The sequence below is a fragment of the Triticum dicoccoides genome, chromosome 1A (assembly GCF_002162155.2).
Source record: "Triticum dicoccoides isolate Atlit2015 ecotype Zavitan chromosome 1A, WEW_v2.0, whole genome shotgun sequence".
Lineage (NCBI taxonomy): Eukaryota > Viridiplantae > Streptophyta > Magnoliopsida > Poales > Poaceae > Triticum > Triticum dicoccoides.
Window position 1 is genome coordinate 436,765,667 of NC_041380.1, and position 6,554 is coordinate 436,772,220.

Genomic DNA, 6,554 nt, shown 5'->3' on the forward strand with positions numbered 1-6,554 from the left:
AGGTGGGGGCATCTACCCAATTAGTACTTCGGGGAGCTGTGATGTAAAACCACTCTCGCTGCCATAAGTTGGACACCTCCAGGAAGGAACCCTTTGGCCATGGAGCATCGGCGCATTTGCTTATTATGGCACCTCCGCATTCTGTGTGTCGCCCATTGATCATCTTCAGCTTCACATTGAAGGTCTTGAGCCATAAAATCTATGTCACGTTGGTCGGCATAATTTTCATAAACAATAAATGAACCAATAGTTATAAAGATAATATATATAGCACATCCGAATCATAGATAGGACAAGGGCCAATGGGGGCGGATACCAAAACCATCGCACTATATAAGATGCAATAATAAAAGTAAGAAAATAATACAAGTATCTATGTAAACATACAAGTAAGAATATTTTTCCTTTCAGATAGAAGATAAGAACAAGAGGCTGACCACGATGGTGCCGGCGATGAGCTCGGCGCGGGTGATCGACGGCAGTGAAGACGGGGATGGGGCGTGACAGACCGCTAAATCTAGACAAATATTGTGGAAAATGGAGCTTGGAGGTCAAGCTTGGATAGGAGAAAGCTTAAGTAGTGTGGCTCGGGCGTTCCATCGAACACCTTGTGTGCATAGGAGGTGAGCTAGAGCACCACCAACCCCGCTCCCCCTCGGCCAGAAAAAAACAGAGCAGTGTGCTCTGCTCTCACGCGAGGGGGTATATATAGGCACTTCATTGGTCCTGGTTGGTGGCATGAACCGGGACTATAGGTGAGCCTTTGGTCCCGGTTCAAGCCACCAACCGGGACCAATGGTGGTGGGCCAAGAGTGAGGCCCATTGGTCCCAGTTCATCCCACCAACTGGGACCAAAAGGTCCAGATGAACCGGGGCCAATGGCCCACATGGCCCGGCCGGCCCCCTGGGCTCACGAACCGGGACCAATGCCCCCATTGGTCCCGGTTCTGGACTGAACCGGAACTAATGGGCTGACCCGGCCTAGACCAAAGCCCTGTTTTCTACTAGTGACACGGCGATAAACGACGAGATGTGAAGGCTGGAATCTGGGGCTAGATCATGGAAATCAAGCCCGTAATAGAACATAAGCCCTCTAACAAATGGATGAAGACTAAAGCCTAGCCCTCGGAGGAAGTGGGAAACAAATACAACACTCTCGTTGGGTTCGGGAGTGGGGATGACCTACCCTTGAGCAGGCAGCCTGTGCGAGATTTCCACGGTCAGATACCTGGCTTCCCTTAGCTTCGTGATGTCCTCCTCTATGACAGAGGAAGCCATCCACCGGCCTTGAAGGTTGGATCCGAACATGGTTGAAGGAACGAATTTCTTAGCCTGAGCCTTGGGTGTTGGAACTCGGGGTGGGGGAAGGGAAGGATTGAGCACGAGAAGAAAAGGACAGGCCTTGGCCCCTTTTATAAAGAGGGTGAATATCGAGCATCCTCCGCGTGGCTATTCGGAACTTGCCCTAAAATCGAGGAGTCATACTAGTAGGCGTGGTTGGGTTACCCACACCCGTATTGATGAGAATCCCGTGATAAGGGGACACGATCTCTGCTTCGACAAGACGTGCCAAGAAACCGCCTCATAATATGTGCAGTAGCTCGTTGAGAAAAATAGTTCGAATAATGACCAGGCCATAGCATGATGTCACATTATAAAAAGTTGTCAGCAGATTAGATTTGTGGAATAATATACTCTCTACGGTGGTATGTGGAATTTGTTTTGCAGAGCCGGACACGACCCATGTGTTCAAAATCTTCTATGGAGTATTCAGAGACGGAACCCGCCTTGCAATGCCGAAGACAATCTGTGTGCCGGACTCATCGTCATTGAAGCCTGGTTCAGGGGCTACTGAGGGAGTCCTACATTAGGGGGTCCTCGGACAGCCGAACTATGTACTTTGGCCGGACTGTTGGACTATGAAGATACAAGATTGAAGACTCCGTCCCGTGTCTGGGTGGGACTCTCCTTTGCATGGAAGGCAAGCCTGGCAACTCGGATATGTAGATCTCCTCCCTTGTAACCGACTATGTGTAACCCTAGCCCCCTCCGGTGTCTATGTAAACCGGAGGGTTTAGTCCGTAGGACAACAACAATCATAATCACAGGCCAGCTTCTAGGGTTTAGCCTCTACGATCTCGTGGTAGATCAACTCTTGTAATACTCATATCATCAAGATCAATCAAGCAGGACGTAGGGTATTACCTCCATCGAGAGGGCCCGAACATGGGTAAATGTTGTGTCCCCCTCCTCCTGTTACCATCGGCCTTAGACGCACAGTTCGGGACCCCCTACCCGAGATCCACCGATTTTGACACCGACAGCGAGGGAGATGACGACAACAATAGAGTGGGGGGAGAGGGTGTGGGGAGAGTGACCGGCGGAGAATTGGGACTTGGCGGTTGGCCAAATTTGATTTTAACTCAAAACAGCACTAGCGCTACTTTAAACCCAGCGCTATAGCTAACTGCTAATGGCACATAGTAGTAGCGCTTTTCTAGAACAAAGTGTTATTGCTATAGTAGCTATAGCACTAGTTCTCAATCAAGCGCTACTTCTAACTGTTCCATATATTATTATTTTCTTTTTATTATTTTCCTTTTCTAGTTTTTAATTTCCTTTTCTTTTATTATTTTCCTTTTCTTTTCTGTTTACTTTCCTTTTTCTTTTGTTCTGCTTTCTCCCTTTTGTTTTTGTTTTTTTGCTTTTCTCCCGACAACGGCGTCTTCGGCCCTCTCCCCCTACGCGCATATCACTGGAACCATGCATGTGGTGGTAACATATCAGTTGACCGATAACGGTTACTTAAGTGCGTACACAAAATAGATACATATATATATAGATGTAGGTTTCTGATCAGCTGCGTCGATGATGTTTCACATTGATCTTCTTCCCTTTCTTGTTCGTTCCCGAGTAATTGAGCCCCTCCATGTGACTTTTAAGGAGCCATGGATTACGATCTTTCTTAGGTAATGTAGTCTTGATTCTTCTTTTCACGTATGCTTCATCTTCATTGTCATCTTCCCTCATCGGGTTGCCGTATTGGTCGTAGTCTTCCTTGTTGGCTACTCCATCCATTTCGACGATGCTCCTTTTGGATCTCCTCACGACAACACGACTGGGATTGGACAGGTCAGTTATGAAGAAGCATTGTGTCATGTGCTTAGCATGTACCCATGGCTCATTTTTGGCGATGACGTTAAAGTTCACGGGAGTGCTCTTCACGTTGGGTATAGACATGGTGGTGAAATACTTGTTTTCTCTTACGACGTCCTTGGCCCATCTGACACGGAACATCATTGCATCGTGCATTCCAGCATAGTCAAGCTCCCACATCTCTTCGACCCTTCCGTAGAATCTCTCAGTTGTGCCGTTGGCGTCAGTCACACATTGAAATGTCACCCCAGAGTTCTAGTAATCATTGTCCATGTCTTTGGCCTCCGTGTAGAACGTGTACCCATTTATATCGTAGGACTGATAGGTCGCGAGCTTGGGCGCGGGACCATGTGCTAAGGCGTGTAGAGCAATCCGTCCGAACTACCCCCTTCCGGGGGATTTTCAAGAACTTTCTGTTTAAACCGGCGCAAGAAAGTGGCGTTGTGCTCTATAGTAGCTTCGTCGTCCGTCTTGATCATCCCCTTACTTCTTTGTGATGGTTTCTTTGTGTTGTGCGACATAATCATCTACCACATCTAGGTGTTGTAGCACTACTAAGTTAGCCCTGTCAAAGTCGTTCCGTCTATTCGAGTAGTCCACGTGCAATTCACTCCAGCTGTTGTAGTGACCATCTCCTTCGAGCTTCCCATCGTGATTCTTGATGGGCAAACCAACAACAGGGTCTCCGACGCTTATATAATTCTCGCAAGAGGAGACACACTCATGCATCAGATACCCCTGGACGATGCTCCCATCTAGACGGGACATGTTACGAATGAATCCTTTGATGACCCCATTCATCCTCTCGAACGACATCATGCTGTGAAGGAATGTCGGCCTGAGGTTGATGATGTCATCCATGATGTGGACACATAGATGCACCATGACGTCAAATAATGCACACGGGAAGTACATCTCAAGCTCACATAGTATGACAACAATCTCTTCTTGTAGCCTTTGGAGCTGCTTCACACTTATGGACTTTCGAGATATAATGTCGAAGAAGTTGTAGAGACCAGTAAGCATGTCATGGACATGCTTCTCCATTATCCCTCTAATGGAAACTGGGAGTATCTGCGTCATCATCACGTGACAGTCATGAGACTTCATCCTGCTGAACCTTTTCTTCTTGGTGTCTAGAAATCTGCTTATCTTCCCATAGTAACCAGAACTGACTTTAATTCCCATAAGGCACTTGATGAATTGATCGATCTCCTTCACACTTAAGGTGAAGAAAGAAGGGGGGCAATAATTCTCCTCCTTGTTGACTTTTCTGCCCCTTTCCCCCCTCCTCCGTCTCCGTCTCCGTCTCCTCGATCAACTTTTTATGGTGGACATCTTTCCTGATCATCAAATCTTCCAAGTCTTTCCTTGCCTTCGGCCCATCCTTGGTCTTCTCCGGCATGTTCATCAGTGTGCCAAGGAAGCTCTCGAGGACATTCTTCGTGATATGCATTGGATCAAGGCAATGAGGTGTGTCATGATTGGTCCAGTACTCCAAGTCCCAGAAAACAGCCCTCATTTTGCATACCTTCAGCAGCGGCTCCGGTGCCTTTTTGATCTTTCTCGGCGCAGGGCATTGTTCCTAGTTTCTCAACAGCTCGTCGATTTCGGCGCTGCTCCTCTTACGTGGAGGTACTCGAAGCTCAGCCAACCCATTGAATATATCTCCATGCTTTCTCCATGGGTGATCCTTCTCGAGCCATCTATGATGCGCCATGTACATGATTTTCCTGGACCCACCATCTTTCGTTGACGTAAGATGCTGAGATGTTGTATCATCCATGCACTTCGTGCATCCGCGGTATCCTTGGCACACCTGGCCTGAGGTGTACCCGTAACCGAGATAGTTGTGCATTGTCGTCATCAGTCAGCGCGGCTCTCACATGGAAATATTCTGCTTTGCTGGCGTCCCATGTCCATGCCGGTGTTTTCCATAACGTGTCTAGCTCCTCTTGCGGAAGCCCCATATATAGGTTAATACTATTTCCCAGTTGTTTCGGCCCTCGAATCAGCATGCTCATGTGTATGTACTTTGTCTTCATGCACTTCCATGGGGGGAGGTTGTACATCCATACAAACATGGGCCATGTGCTGTGGTTGGTGTTCTGGTTTCCAAACGGATTCATGCCATCGGTACTCGCACCAAGCACGATGTTCCTTGGATCTTCTGTAGCAAATCCATATACGGCGTTGAATGCTCTCCACTGGCTACCATCTACGAGGTGTCTCAGCCTCGGATCACCTTCATCGTCGGGCTTCTTCCTCTCCGCGTGCCAGCGCATGAGATTTGCTTCCTTAGGATCTATGAAATACCGCTGCATACGGGGAGGGATCGGAAAGTACTATACAACTTTCTGAGGAGCTTTCTTTCCGGCCTTATTGTATCGAGAAGCATTGCACACTGGACAACTAGTTTTTCCCGTGTGCTCCCCTCGATAAATGATGTAATCGTTGATGCATGCGTGGTACCTAATGTGCGGAAAATCAAAAGGGAAAACGATTTTATTGGCCTCCTCGACACTAGTAGGACACAGGTTCCCCGTGTGAAGAACTTTATTATGTAGAAACTTCAAATGCTCATCGAGGCTTTTGTCTGTCCATTTGTTTTTGGCCTTCATCTTTAGAAGTTTGAGCGTGAAACTCAAGCGGGTCACCTCGGTATCGCAACCGTCATACAATGGAGTACTCGAGTCTACTTCAAGTTGTGCTAGCTTGGCCTCCTCTCTAGAGGTAGCTCTCTCGCTAGTCGTACTCTTGCGAAGGAGGTCTCGAACATGAGGGTCCTGCACGACTGCACTTAGTAGCATCTAAGACTGCGGCGTGACTGCCGCCTCTTCTCCGCCATGTCCAGACTCTTCTTCTCCGTGTCCGGAATCTTCTGCGTCGCCATCATCATTTCCGGACTCTTCCCCGCCTACAAGTCTGGCGCCATCGTCTTCCTGTTGATCGGTCATCTCTTCGTCTAGCCTCATGTCGTTATTCCCTATCATGTGGACATCCTCGTCATCATCATCATCTTCACTTATCCACTGAGTATAGCCATCCATGAAACCATTCATCAGCAGGTGCGCCTTCAAAGTGCCACGATCAAAAGGGTCCAAAAGGACTCCTTCCTTGCATCTTGCACATAGACATCTAATCGTAGTCCGATTGTTTGCATACATGTCCATCACCGTGGATTGCATGTACTGCTCCACCTTCCATCCACTCACCTTCATGACCGACTGCATGGTATAACAAGCAAAAGGGTTATGAAATAAATAATGCATGCTTCAAAGTCATATATATAAAATTTTGCATGACCTTGCCTAAAAATAGGACATATGAGTTTGCTCGCAATTCACCGAAACGGAAATAAATCGACATTTCGGCAAAACATAAGCAACTCGAGGGCA